Source organism: Malaya genurostris, chromosome 3 (assembly GCF_030247185.1).
Source record: "Malaya genurostris strain Urasoe2022 chromosome 3, Malgen_1.1, whole genome shotgun sequence".
Lineage (NCBI taxonomy): Eukaryota > Metazoa > Arthropoda > Insecta > Diptera > Culicidae > Malaya > Malaya genurostris.
The window spans coordinates 141,338,568-141,354,735 of NC_080572.1; the positions used below are offsets into that span (position 1 = coordinate 141,338,568).

Here is a 16,168-nt window from a genome sequence, read left to right on the forward strand (position 1 = left end):
TCACATAACTCGTTCTATGCCTGCTCGCCGCCAGCCACTCAAGCACGGATGCTTCGTAGATCACCCTCTATTTGTTCGCTGCGCTCCTCGTTGTCTTGTACCAGTCGGATTAGATTGAAGAAGCATTTTCACTGAGATGTCGCCCAACATCCTTATGACATGCACAGCCCATCGTAGACGTCCGATTTTAGCTGGCCTTTCGATGGTTGGTTCTCCGAGCAGCTGTTGCAATTCGTGATTCCTACACCGTATCCACTTTCCGTCGTCCATCTGCACTCCGCCATAGCCTTTTGTGTGTTCCAGACATGCCAAATCCTGAGCTCCTGTTACTTCTATAAATAAAATTAAGGCCAAATAGCGTATTATTGGTTTAAATCTTAATAGTGTTTTTTTTTTGTTTTGATTATAGAGGTTTCAACATTAAGGTCATTTGCCTCTTCGAACCAGAAAAACTTTCTGACACTATGTGCAGGGTTGGGAATTGAACCCAGGCGGGCTGCGTAAAAATCTAAATAGTGCATGAACATCGTCACCAGAAGCAACCAGCTGAAAGTAAAACAAAGTCTCAAATTTTTTACTAATTTTGCATGGAGTATTGCTATTGATTGATGTGATTACGATCCAAACTTATAATATTCATAAAACTGATTATATTCATGCGAAATAAACAACTGGTTGCAAAATCGAACAGGGTATGCATCAAGCGTGAACTTGAATTGAAACTACATAAGCCATTTGTTCGTAAACAACATACCGTCATTGTTGTGTGTTTTTTCGTTCTGGTAGTTTTTCTGAATATTTCGGAGTTTTTTGAGTGCTTTGCCCGCTGCGTTGTTCACGATTTCGACGAAATCTGGATTGTGTTTCGTGTCGTGTCGAGGTGAACGACGAGAAACCCAATTTGCTCTGGATTTGTGACTAATGTTGTAAACTGATAAAACATGCTGTCTCAGCTGTTGCTGAAAAACTGAGTCGATATGTGCTGAGCTATCGCCGAAATAATCAAAAAAGCAGCAAATATTTCGCCTGTATCGTATCGTTTCTACTTTGCCAACGAATCCAGTTTCTCGTCCGGCTACTAAACGTCATCGTGAACAGACATTTGAGACAAGCAATTTACTGATGGGTGGGCGGAAACCAGTCGTAAACTGCAATATTGCAACCGTTTTGATGGCTTCCTCTCTTTCTTGGATCTATCTCTCTACTAACGAAAGATGGATTGAATTGCAACGACGAAATCTCGGTCATCGAAATTTCGACTTTCTGAACTTTGTTTCCTTCAAAGTTGGGCTTCCTGCTAAATATCGTGATGCGATACTCAATCCTGACACATGTTTAAGGCGTTCTCTTTCGTGAGTTTGAGAACAACCGAGAGCAGGATGTCTGATGTCCGCCTATCGATGCTTCCCGCCAACTTCAGATAAGAATGACCTTAGTACACCAGTGAGTATGGACCAGCAACGAACAGCTGGATCGCCTTTTCCCTCTTGACAACTCCAATGACATTATGAGCTTGCATGGAATCATACCTGGACGCACTGTTATTGGCATTTTGGAAGCTCCTGAACTTCTCATCACAGTCGAGTCACTGCAGCCAGCTTTCTCCAGTCATCCTGGTCCTGTGTGGATGTGATGAAGGAGTGTTCCAAATATTTCACCACGGCAAGTATTTTCTCCTTTCTTTGCGTCCAAGTACTGATCTTGCTCGCGCTTGTAGATGTCAGCCCCACGTTGGAAACCATTTGCTGTCTAGCACCATTGATGCGCGTGATTCATCGTTAAATGTTTTACTGGGACGCTATATAGTTAGCACCATGGAAGCTCCCGATGCGTTCTTTAAAGTCGAGCCGCTGCAGCCAGCGGTCGTCATTCGTTCCGGTCTTTCAAACCACCACAAACGTTTTCTATCGCAATTTCGATCAAGTTACTCCAATATACAGATTTACTACCAAAACGTCGGTGGTATAAACTCGTGTGTCGACGAGTATATGTTAGCAAGTTCAGACGATTGTTTTGACATCATCGCTCTTACAGAAACTTCCAAGGGTGTCAATTACGAAGTTTTTCGCATCGCTCGCGGTCCTTTAACAGTCCCAAATCTATCGGAGGAGGAGTGCTCGTTGCGGTACACAGACATTTCGAAACGCAGTTAATCGCATCTACGCCTGGGAGTCTTGTCGAGCAATTTTGGATCAGTATCAAGCTCGCCGAGTTCACAATCTTCTCTCTTCCGCCGAATCGCTACAACACGACCGACATCATCAGCTATAATTTTAATTAAGCCGACTACACTCAAATGACCGACTTTCTAATGCATATTGACTAGGAGGAAATTCTCGACAATGATTATGTAAACGCTGTTGTACAGACGTTCTCTAACGGCATGAGCTACGAGATCGACTTTTTTGTAACAAAACGATCCAAACGGCTGACTCTGCATCCTCCATGGCAGACCACCGTAGTGAGACAACTGAAAACGACTGGAAGAGCTGCTCTAAAATGGTGTTCAAAATATGGAGGATATGCCCTATGCAATCACTACGTGCAGATCAATCAATTGTACAAGAAAACGGTCAAGTGTTGTTACTACTTGAAAAATGTAGAACGGAAATAGAAATACAATCCGAAGGCTTTTTGGAAACACGTGAACGAGCAAAGGAAAAAAGTCTGACTTACCTTCTATAATGAAGTTTGGAGAGTTAACTGGTTCGTGTAAGCTGGAAATCTGCCTGCTTTTTTCGGAAAAATGTTCTCGTGTTATTGTGGTTCTAAAAAAGGCGGGTGGGTAATGTCAGAGACATAACTGGATGTCGTGAATACGAAAACAACTGACATGTTCCTTAACACTTCCGAATATCAATTGTATGAATTATGTACGCATTCCCCTTTTTCACATTTTTCGCAAAAACAAAGAACGCTTCACTTGATCTCGATTACTGTGAATTTCACACAGCGAAAAGTGCACAAATCTAAGCAAACTGTTCTTGATTTGCAGTAAACTGAGGATATTTCCCTACGATTTGCAAACAACAAATCCTAATAGTTCTTTAGAAAACTTTTAGAGCCATTAGAACAGCTGATATTGTGCAATGCTCTCCACCGTTGTTTTTTTCCCAATGCTAATGACTGGCAGCTGTGACGTAATCGCTCTTGTCGAAAGCGAAACTAGCTGTGCAGACGACACAAAACACATCTGCTCGCAGGGGCGATAGAATCCAAACTGATTGAATTTTTGTTAAGAGATTTCCTTTTATGTGATTTCGTTTGTAGCTTTTTCACTAATGGGCGGTCCTAAAAATAGCCGCATACAGAATTTTATTGTCGATTATTTCATTTCGGATTTGCATAATTTATTGAAAGAAACTATCAATATACTGTAGGGATTCGTTTCCAGCATTCAGAAGAGTCAAATTGCGTAATTCTCTACGACATTAAACTCTAAAACATTTTTTGCAAAAAAGGCTTCACTTGATCTCGATTACTGTGAATTTCACACAGCGAAAAGTGCACAAATCTAAGCAAACTGTTCTTGATTTGCCGTAAACTGAGGATATTTCCCTACGATTTTCGAACAACAAATCCTAATAGTTCTTTAGAAAACTTTTAGAGCCATTAGAACGGCTGATATTGTGCAATGCTCTCCACCGTTGTTTTTTTCCTAATGCTAATGACTGGCAGCTGTGACGTAATCGCTCTTGTCGAAAGCGTGCAGACGACACAAAACACATCTGCTCGCAGTGGCGATAGAATCCAAACTGATTGAATTTTTGTTAATAGATTTCCTTTTATGTGATTTCGTTTGTAGCTTTTTCACTAATGGGCGGTCCTAACGGCTATAAAAATAGCCGCATACAGAATTTTAATGTCGATTATTTCATTTCGGATTTGCATAATTTATTGAAAGAAACTATCAATATGCTGGAGGGACTCGTTTCTAGCATTCAGAAAGGTCAAATTGCGTAATTCTCTACGACATTAAACTCTGGAACATTTTTCGCAAAAACAAAGAAGGCTTCACTTGATCTCGATTACTGTGAGTTTCACACAGCGAACAGTGCACAAATCTAAGCAAACTGTTCTTGATTTGCCGTAAACTGAGGATATTTCCCTACGATTTTCGAACAACAAATCCTAATAGTTCTTTAGAAAACTTTTAGAGCCATTAGAACGGCTGATATTGTACAATGCTCTCCACCGTTGTTTTTTTCCCAATGCTAATGACTGACACCTGTGACGTAATCGCTCTTGTCGAAAGCGAAACTAGCTGTGCAGACGACACAAAACACATCTGCTCGCAGGGGCGATAGAATCCAAACTGATTGAATTTTTGTTACGAGATTTCCTTTTATGTGATTTCGTTTGTAGCTTTTTCACTAATGGGCGGTCCTAACGGCTATAAAAATAGCCGCATACAGAATTTTATTGTCGATTATTTCATTTCGGATTTGCATAATTTATTGAAAGAAACTATCAATATGCTGTAGGGATTCGTTTCCAGCATTCAGAAGAGTCAAATTGCGTAATTCTCTACGACATTAAACTCTAAAACATTTTTTGCAAAAAAAGGCTTCACTTGATCTCGATTACTGTGAATTTCACACAGCGAAAAGTGAACAAATCTAAGCAAACTGTTCTTGATTTGCAGTAAACTGAGGATATTTCCCTACGATTTTCGAACAACAAATCCTAATAGTTCTTTAGAAAACTTTTAGAGCCATTAGAACGGCTGATATTGTACAATGCTCTCCACCGTTGTTTTTTCCCAATGCTAATGACTGGCAGCTGTGACGTAATCGCTCTTGTCGAAAGCGTGCAGACGACACAAAACACATCTGCTCGCAGTGGCAATTGAATCCAAACTGATTGAATTTTTGTTAATAGATTTCCTTTTATGTGATTTCGTTTGTAGCTTTTTCACTAATGGGCGGTCCGAACGGCTATAAAAATAGCCGCATAGAGAATTTTATTGTCGATTATTTCATTTCGGATTTACATAATTTATTGAAAGAAACTATCAATATGCTGTAGGGATTCGTTTCTAGCATTCACAAGGACCAAATTGAGGAACTCACTGCGATATTCACCACTTTTCGGAACATTTTTCCCGGACGATTTGTTGTACAGCAGCAGATATTTTGTTCTCTTCCTTAGAACGCGTTCTGATTGGCTGGTGTTGACATGGAGCAAATGAGACAGGTTTTTCAATAGTGTACTATTGAAATACTTCAATGCTTTTGCTATACACGTTTAAATTGAAAAATTTCGATTCTATTGGTAGTTAGATTATATAAATCCTTTCACAGATCACTGAGCTATGAGCTTTAAAAATACGAGAAAGGCAAACGCGCCTCATGAATTATCCTCTTTGATACTCGTTTATACCAAACATTTCAGAAAAGTTTAATTTTGAATTATTTGAGACTATGTCACAAAACTGAAAATTTTATCATAAAATTGTGATCATATTTCCATGTCGGCATGTCGCAAGTATTATGTTGATCATTGGATACAACAAGAGATATTCACGATCAGAAACTTATCACTCTCTCAGAGGGTAAATTTTGAAAAGGCACCCCATAGTAAAGTAAGTCGTATTCACGACAAAAATGGGTTGTGTAGAGGTACAGTAAAGTAAATTCCGCATAATTCTTTAGGAGTATTATTATGGTTTTAAGAAGAACCGAATAGAAGTCTGGAATAGAGAACTGGACCCTGAGTTCAAGACCTAAATTTAGATCCAATAACAGACTCAGAATCCAGTTTCAGTCGCTGCTGGTACTCGCCTTGATGGCCAGAAAGCGAATGATAGATGCGACCTGAGCGTTTGAGGTTTTTAACCACGCAGAAGGTGCATTCTCCGTCGCTGCTAGTTAACTCCCGCTGCTGCTGCTGGTTAAGGTCCTCTCGCCTCGATGGCCAGCAAGCGAATGAGAGATGCGACCTGCGACCACGCAGAAGGTGCATTCTCCGTCGCTGCTGGTTGATGATTCCACTCCCACGACGTCTGCTTCCATCGAACGCACGAAAAGAAATGATCGATTTTCGACCACGGTTCCCCTTTTATACGCATTCAGTTGAAGATATGTGCCTGACTACCTCAAAATCGTCGTCCTTGCGCGAAAAACCCAAGCGAAAGTAAAGAGTTTTCCGCGTTGTTTTCAAATTTTAAGAAAACTTAATTTTTGAGTTGTTTGTGGTTATCGCACACTGTTCAAAATATTATCCTGAATTCCTGATCATATTTTTGATGAAATGGTGAAAGAATTATGTTGCTACCATTAATACAAGTCGAGATATTCACGATTAAGTTCTGCCCATTCTTCCATATGGCTAATTTTGAAAAGGCGCCCCATAGTAAAGTAAGTCGTATTCACGACAAAAGAACCGAATAGAAGAAGTCTGGAATAAAGAACTGGACCCTGAGTTCAAGAACTAAAATTAGAACCAATAACAGACTCAGAATCCAGTTTCAATTCTAGAATTGCAATTTCGAAACTCAAATTAGTTCCGGAATACAGTTCCAGAATCCAGTTTCAGCACGCAGGCTCTGAATTCTAAACCTATATTGCGGAACTAAAATCTGAAAATTGAACTTCTCGTTACGACTACCGAAAACCAAATGATGGCAGGTGCTCTCTCCGTCGCTGCTGGTTGATGGTTTAACTCTCGCGATGGCAGTCTGCTCGCATTGAAGACCAGCAAGCGAATGAAAGTTGCTACCTGAGCGTTTGAGGTTTTAACCACGCAGAAGGCGCTCTCTCCGTCGCTGCTGGTTGATGGTTTAACTCTCGCGATGGCAGTCTGCTCGCCTTGAAGGCCAGCAAGCGAATGAAAGTTGCTACCTGAGCGTTTGAGGTTTTAACCACGCAGAAGGCGCTCTCTCCGTCGCTGCTGGTTGAAGGTTTAACTCCCACGACGTCTGCTTCCATCGAACGCACGAAAAGAAATGATCGATTTTCACCACGGTTCCCCTTTTATACGCATTCAGTTGAAGATATGTGCCTGACTACCTCAAAATCGTCATCCTTGCGCGAAAAACCCAAGCGAAAGTAAAGAGTTTTCCGCATTATTTTGAAATTTTGAGAAAACTTCATTTTTGAGTTGTTTGTGGTTATCTCACACTGTTCAAAATATGATCCTAAATTCCTGATCATATTTTTGATGAAATGGTGAAAGAATCATGTTGCTACCATTAATACAAGTCGAGATATTCACGATTAAGTTCTGCCCATTCTTCCATATGGCTAATTTTGAAAAGGCACCCCATAGTAAAGTAAGTCGTATTCACGACAAAAGACGTGAACAATTTCGGTGGCATAACATCGCTTAGTGCAGTACCTAAACTGTTTCAAAAGGTTTTTCTGACACCGATTTTCAACCACTGCAAGCAATATATTGTCGACACTCAACATGGCTTTATGTCTAAGCGCTCCACAGCCAACAACCTATTTTTTCATAAATACGTTTATTTCATAAGGTAATATACAAAAGTTTTTCTTCGCCGTAGCATCCACAATACATAGTACTTTAAACCTAATACATTTCGAATATCATAATAGTATGTCGAGTTCATAAGTTAATCTAAGCACTACTTTTATCAAGCGATTTGCTATTATAAATTCTGTTAAATAAAAAACATTTATTTTGTACATGATTTTATAGCTATTTCAGGTTTGTTTGTATCAGTTCATCACTTTTATTCAATATAATATTGCTGGCTATTGGTTGAACTCATGGAAGACGAAGAAATCTAACATAAAATAAAAATTAAATTGGAACTCCAATGGTCCTAATGGAATGATAAACAAGTTTCATGTAAGAAAGATAACGACAAGCAATAACTTCGCGAACTGGAGCATTGGATAGTCTACCTTGAGTACGCAAGGAATTTATTAGTTGAGATCTGACATCGCGACATGATCAATATCGCGGTAACCTTCGTCACAATCACAAGGATTAGTATCGTAAAGTCCAATTCGAAAAAGATGTGCATCTAACTTGTAGTGATTGGACATGCGCCTGAACATCAAACGAATAAAGTCCCTACTCACATCCAGCCCTCTGAACCATGCCTCTGTCGATATATTGAGGAAAATTGAGTGCATCCACCGACCAAGATCATCTTTATACCAAGAAGCTTGCCAGCTGGCAAGTGTTCTTTGGTGAGACGCGCTATAAAATTCCTTGAAAACAATCGTTCGCTCATAAATTTCACCCTCAATAGCACCAATAGCGCAAATATCGACTCTTTCATTGCCTGGCATGGGCCATGGAGCAATGAGCCGGGACGTAGACTATAGTGATTTGATAATAATTATTCAATATGTCGTTCAGGCACTGTTTTATTTTGCCCAAGAAAAAAGGCCAGTCATGTTTGAGCGAATGGCTTAAATTGCACTTAGACTATCTGAGAAGAGGAAATAATGGTTTGGAGATAATGTGACGATTACACTCATGCTATAAAAACCCTCTGGTACTCTGCTATATAAACAGATGCAGGTTCTTGAAGCCTAAATGAGCCGAAACATTATTGTTGAACATACCAAACCCCATTCGTAACCGAATGTTCGAAGTGAGCACACGCGTTTTTTTTTAACAATCGACATCGGTAAGACGAAGGTGCCTATCACAGCAGAGGCTGTAGTATAGGCATTAAATAAAAGTGATAAAAAAGTAGCATCCCCGCAAGTGAGTTCTGTCTGTGCACCGGTTTTGTATCGGTATCGACAGTAGACGCTATTGTGCTATCCTCGGGTAGCAGTTATTTCTATTGTTTGCTACCCGCATCGCAGCAGTCAAATCCTGAGTCAAGGTCACGCTGAAGCCCAAACGAAGGAGTGAAGAAGCAACTCACCTAACAGCTTACCGTGACATACTGTTAAGTATTTTCTCAAACTTTTTCTTTCAACTTTTACTATTCATATATTTTCTTTTCATTTTATTTCTTTCTTTCTCATTTCAAGTGCGGGAGACTTCTTTACTCCCGCACTTTAAATATGAATATTGATGACAGTGGGGGTGTCTCGGAGGAGAGCGAAGCTGAACGAATGAACGAAGAACATTTAGAGGCTGAGTTTGCTTCCGAGATGCCATCTACCCCTCCTATACCATCTCCCCCTCCGATACCATCTCCCCCTCCGATACCATCTCCCTCTCCGATGCCATCTCCCTCTCCGATGCCTCCATCTCCCTCTAAGATATTGCCTGCTCGTCAAAAAGTTTACCAAGACGATGGCTCGGGGGGTCCGTGGGTGGTATACTTCCGGCCCAAATTAAAGTCTCTCAGAGTTTTAAATATTGCTCGGGACCTGGAAAAACATTACTCGGCAATAAAAACAATAGATAAGGTTTCGCCAAACAAGTTACGCGTTGTTGTGTCCGACCTGAAGCAAGCAAACGGGATTGCTACCAACGAGTTGTTCACGAAGGAGTACCGCGTGTACGTCCCGTCTCATGTGGTGGAGATCGACGGTGTGGTCCGTGACGAAAGTCTGACAATCGAAGATCTGATGAAGGACGGGGTAGGCCGTTTCAAAAACCCCGACCTTCAACCAGTGAAAATTTTGGAGTGCAAGCAATTGCACTCCAAATCGATAGATGGTAAATTTTACCAATCGGACTCATTTCGCGTGACTTTTGCCGGATCTGCACTTCCAAATTATTTGGTAGTGAGTGGAGTTCGTCTACCTGTTCGGCTGTATGTACCGCGGGTAATGCATTGTACAAGCTGCAAACAGCTAGGTCATACGGCAACCTATTGTTGCAACAAACTGCGATGCGGCAAATGCGGAGAGGCCCATGAGGACGATCTCTGCAGAAGAGCAGTGGAAAAGTGTTGCTACTGCGGGGAGAATCCTCATGATCTTTCGGTGTGCCCTACGTACATACAGCGTGCGGAGAAATTGAAGCGATCCGTGAAAGAACGTTCCAAACGATCTTATGCGGAAATCTTAAAAAGAACCACTCCATCGACCCCTGAGAACCCGTTTGCAATCTTGCCAGTTGAAGAGGATACCTCTGACAAACGCTGGATTATTGAAATTTTCTGATATCGTGGACTGGATATTAACAGCCTTCAATATTACTGATCCTCTGAAAAGCTTCCTAACTGCTCTACTGCCAACAGTAAGGACATTTTTAAAACAGTTGACTGAACAATGGCCCCTCCTCGCAGCGATCGTATCTTTTGATGGATAATTTACCACTGAGAATCGAAGATATGATCATTGTGCTTCAGTGGAATTGCAGAAGTATCATCCCAAAACTTGATTCTTTCAAACACTTAATACATACTCATAATTGCGATGTATTCTCCTTGAGTGAAACTTGGCTTACTTCTAACATCAACCTCGACTTCCATAATTTTAACATAATCCGCCTGGACCGAGAAGACTCTTATGGAGGGGTACTTTTAGGGATTAAAAAGTGCTATTCATTTCATCGTATTAACCTCCCCTCGACACCGGGAATTGAAGTTGTTGCTTGCCAAGTTAATATTAAAGGCAAAGATCTATGTATAGCTTCTATCTACATTCCTCCCAGAGTCTCGATAGGGCATCGTCGGCTTGCAGACATCATAGAACTTCTTCCTTCACCGCGGCTGGTTTTAGGGGACTTTAACTCGCATGGTACAGGATGGGGCTGCTTATATGATGATAATCGTTTTTCTTTAATCCAAGATCTGTGTGACAACTTCAATTTGACAATTCTAAACACGGGAGAAATGACACGGAACCCTAGACCGCCAGCACAACCAAGTGCGCTGGATTTATCCCTTTGCTCGACTTCGCTACAGTTAGATTGCAAGTGGAAGGTAATCTGTGATCCTCACGGTAGCGATCACTTGCCGATCATAGTTTCTATCACCAACCGTGGAAGACCATCGGAAACAATCAATGTTTCGTACGATTTCACACGAAACATTGATTGGAAACGTTACGCGAGCTCGATATCTGAGAAACTAGAAACATCACAGGAGCTTCCTCCGGAGGAAGAGTATACATTTTTGGCTGGCTTGATTCTTGACACCGCAATTCAAGCTCAGACGAAACGAGTACCTTGCGCGCAAACTAGTATGCGTTCTCCCAACCCATGGTGGGACAAAGAGTGCTCAGAGCTGAAAACGAAAAAAGCTTCAGCCTTCATCTCGTTTAGAAGGAACGGAACTCCAGATAATTATCGGAAATACGCGGCGTTAGAATTTCAAATGAAAAGTCTGATTAAAGCTAAGAAACGCGGTTACTGGCGAAGATTTGTTGACGGATTAACGAGAGAAACAGCAATGAGCACTCTTTGGAATACGGCCCGTCGCATGCGCAATCGAAATCACGCGAACGAAAGCGAGGAATATTCTAACCGCTATATATTTGATTTCGCTAAGAAAGTATGTCCTGATTCTGTTCCTGAACAGAAGATATCCCGCGTCGCGACATTGAATACAAACGAAACACCGTTTTCGATGGTAGAGTTCTCTCTTGCGCTCTTGTCGTGTAACAATAGAGCCCCGGGGTTAGACAGAATCAAATTCAACTTGTTGAAAAATCTGCCCGACTCTGCCAAAAGGCGCTTGTTGAATTTATTCAACAAGTTCCTCGAGGGTAATATTGTCCCACACGAATGGAGAGAAGTGAGAGTTATTACTATTCAAAAACCTGGAAAACCAGCCTCCGATCACAATTCGTATCGGCCGATTGCTATGCTTTCCTGTATTCGGAAATTGTTGGAGAAAATGATTCTCTTCCGTCTAGACAATTGGGTCGAAACAAATGGATTGCTTTCAGGTACACAATTTGGGTTCCGCAGGGGCAAAGGAACGAACGATTGTCTAGCGTTGCTCTCAACAGAAATTCAAATGGCATTTGCTCGTAAAGAACAAATGGCATCAGTTTTCCTCGACATCAAGGGGGCATTCGATTCAGTTTCCATTAACGTTCTATCTGAGAAGTTGCATCAGCATGGTCTTTCACCAGTTTTGAACAACTTTTTATATAATCTATTGTCCGAGAAACACATGCATTTTGAGCATAGTGATTTGACGACAAAGCGATTCAGTTACATGGGTCTTCCTCAGGGCTCATGCTTAAGCCCCCTTTTATACAACTTTTACGTAAATAACATTGATGAATGTATCAACACATCTTGCACGCTAAGACAACTTGCCGACGACAGTGTTGTGTCTATTATAGGACCCAAAGCTGCCGATCTCCAAGGACCATTGCAAGATACCCTCGACAACTTGTCGACATGGGCTTTTCGAATGGGTATCGAGTTCTCTACGGAGAAAACTGAGCTGGTTGTATTTTCAAGGAAGCGAGAACCTGCGCAATTACAGCTTCAACTAGGGGGTGAAACCATAGCTCAGGTTTTCACATTTAAATATCTCGGGGTCTGGTTCGATTCCAAAGGTACCTGGGGATGTCACATTAGGTATTTGAAACGAAAATGCCTACAGAGAATCAATTTCCTTCGTACAATAACCGGAACTTGGATCACTACTTCATTGTATCGGACAGTCTCAGTTCCATTGAGGCTCTCCGTTCAGTGAAGCCTGGAAAGCACTCACCGTATTTCCTGGGGAAAATACGGGAACAATTGAGTGCTTTATCTGCAAAATCATACCAGATTACCTTGGTTTGGGTCCCCTCACATTGTTCCATACGGGGCAATGAGAGGGCGGACTCGTTAGCCAAGGTGGGCGCACTAGAAGGTGATATCTATGAAAAACCAATCTGCTTCAATGAATTTTTCAGTTGCTGTCGTCAGAAAACTCTAGCTAGCTGGCAGAATACATGGAATAGTGGAACTCTGGGACGATGGTTACACTCAATAATCCCACAGGTATCGACGAAAGCTTGGTTCCGGGGGTTAGACGTGAGCCGAGACTTTATTCGTGTAATGTCAAGGCTCATGTCTAATCATTATATGTTCAGCGCGCATCTCCGTCCTGTGGGGCTCGCTGAGAGTGGTGTCTGCGTTTGCGGTGAGGGTTATCATGACATCGAACATGTTGTTTGGACATGTGTCGAGTATTGTGATGCCAGGTCCCAACTCATAGGTTCCCTTCGGGCCCGAGGTATACCACCCTTCGTACCAGTCCGCGACGTCTTGGCAACTCGAAATCTTCCTTATATGACTCTCATCTATAACTTCTTGAAAACTATCAATGCTCAAATTTAGTGCTCTCCCTATCTCTTTCTCGTCTACAGCTCTACCGCACTCTTCTTTACGTTGCTGGAAGTATGGCCTGTGTAAACGATGCTTCGGAGCATGCACCTGCCTTGAACTGACTGAGTTGCTGGAAGCTACCCAAAAACGTCACATCAACGTCAGAACACACCAACGAAGCATGCCAATCCAGAATAATCTCTTCATTGCTACAAGCTGAAAAACATGAAGATTCATCGAACGCAAAATGTGTCTAAAAGATGTATGCCACAAACCAATGATGTATTCAAATTTCAATTCAATACTGTGTAGGTCCCACCCTCCCTATGTCCCCTTACTAACTGGGGAGTATGCCGCCCCGTAATACGGCATCCCTTCCTCTCTCCCTAACAACAAGACAATCGGCCACGTTAAGCTAAAGCAAATGAGCCTAATAAAAATTTTATTTGAAAAAAAAAAAAAAAAACATACCAAACCCAGTAGCCTCTTCAATTCGTGATCCGTCCATATGAAACATTTTCTGAGAGTCAATATGGCTGAACTTACTTGAAAATATTTTTAAGATTCCCATCAAGCGTAGGTGATCCGGGATTCCACGCACTTCGCGCTGCATGGATGTGTCGAAAAATAAAGTTGAGTCTGGGACATTCTGACACGGATAAGAATAGATGTTGAAGGGTTGATTTCCTGTTACGTATGGTTAAAATATACTGTCATGAATCTTGTTTAGATTGAAGCTCAACTAGCCTTTCGAAGTTATCAAAAACCATGGGATTCAGTGCCTCACATCTTATTAGCAGCCGTGATGAAAGCTCCTAAAAACGATATTTCAATGGAAGAACTCCCACCAGAACTTCAGCCTTAGGCGAATCGCAAATAACGATACTAAATTCGCTCAAGTTTAATAATATGAGAATTTGCCGCGGAACGAAATCAAACGCATCCATCACTGGTAGTATCGTTATCTAATACAATTCAATAAGCTCTTCTGAATGTGCACCCCACCAAGATCCTGTTATTGTTCGAAGAAAATTTAATCTTTGTTGGCATTTTGTGATCAGATACCTAATGTGTCCTCCCACGTGCATTTGGAATCAAATAACCACTATCCTTTTGTCATTCATGTGCTACGTAACTGATGGTATGTAAAAAGGTATACAAACAAACGCTATTTACACCGATCTCTCTTCTGCCTTTGATATAATAAACCACAATATAGCAAAGCAAAGCCTGGGTATTACATTCCTGTAGTGAAATTTGACCTTCTGTTTCAACAGACCTCGCAGCCGATTCAGAGTGTAACAGAATCATTGCATGGCTGGTGCTACGATTCTACTGATACTACGAAACCACAATATAACAATTGCTAAATTGAAAAGAAATTGATTCGTCTCTAATATCCTTAGATGGTTTCAATCATATCTTATGGATCGTCGATCAACAGTGCAAATCGGCGATCACGTTTCCTATGAGTGTATCACTTCGTCCGGAATTCCGCAGGGTAACCATCTCGGGCCTTTCATATTTTTACTGTACTTCAACGACGTCAACTTTACCCTAGAGAGCCCTCGATATCGTTTGCCGATGACGTTAATATCTACTAGTACATTCGAAGCCCAGAAGATGCTGGTTTTCTACAACGACAGCTGTTGAGCTTCGACAAGTGCTATAAAGTAAACCGTATGAATTTGAATCCTGGCAAATGCTCGACCATTACTTTCTCGAAGAAAAAATAGCCATTTCATTTTGAATACTTTCTGGAAGGATCCCCGATAGTCAGAAGGATGTGTGTTGAACACCTGATGAGCAACTGACATTCAAGCAACACATCAGCTATATTGTTTCCAAAAGTTCTCCCAACTTAAGATTTGTAAAGAGGATGGCTAAACATTTTACAGACGTGTATTGTTTGAAATCTCTGTATTGCTCACTTGTTCGTTCTTCTCTGAAGTACTGTTCTGTCGTTTGGAATCCTCATTACATAAACGGTGCTCATATAATCGAATCGATACAACGCAGATTCGCTTCGCTCTTCGGCGCTTACCGCGAAGCAAACCTCACCAACTGCCAAGCTAAGAAAGTCGCGGGTAACTAATCGGTCTCGATACACTACAAGTTCGTCGAGATGTTGCACGTGCTTTTTAATGAAGATGATTTAACCGATAAGATTGCCTTCTCTGCTTTGCTCCGCGAAATTAATATCAACGTCCGACCCCTTACTCTTCGCAACAGTGCATTTCTTCGAGTTCCTTTACGACGAACTAACTACGGTGCTAACAATGCTATTATTGGCTTGCAGAGATCATTCAATCGCGTATCATTAGGATTTGACTTCAATCTGTCACGCAGTAGGATACTTGAGAATTTGTTGTTATTACTAAAAATTATCATTAGGACCATATTGTGTCTGTTGATTATACCTAAATAAATAAATATTTGCTTAATAAATATTTGCGTGTTGTAACGAAACCGGTGCTTTTTCCAACTCTGGTGATAAGAAGTTTTAAAAGAGTATTCCTGAAAGTTACAAATTAACATTTAACACCGTAAGATCATCGATTTTAGACGTAAATCAATCGGCGCTCATGTCTGCTCTTGCTCATATGTGATTGTCTTCCACAATGTTCAAAGCTAATTGATTCGTCCAGCGATTTGATCTCCCAGCTACTATAATTACAGATTCCATGTCATAACCAATCAAAATCATTACCGATTTTATGAGACGGAACATCAGTATTGATTTTGATCGATGACACACTGATCAAATGATCTCTAAAAGATCAGAAGTTATTTTACGCATAGTTTCATAACTAGTTTATGTTCATTTCCTTCCTAAAGCAAAGTCCTGGCATTACATTCCATTTGTGAGGTTTGGCCATTCTGTTTCAACAGACTCCGCAGCCGATTCTTAGTGTTCAGAATCATAGAATGGCTAGTACTATGGATCCTACTGACACTAAGAATCCTTCCAGGTCGAGGCTCGAACATACGACAACTGGCTTGT

At 41.1% G+C, this 16,168-nt stretch overlaps 1 protein-coding gene across 2 annotated transcripts in view; it reads left to right on the forward strand.

The window, feature by feature from the left end:
- Window positions 1-16,168, forward strand: part of LOC131439574 (chromatin-remodeling ATPase INO80) — a 530,048-nt gene that overhangs the window by 59,675 nt on the left and 454,205 nt on the right. The gene's annotated exons all lie outside the window — the stretch shown is intronic.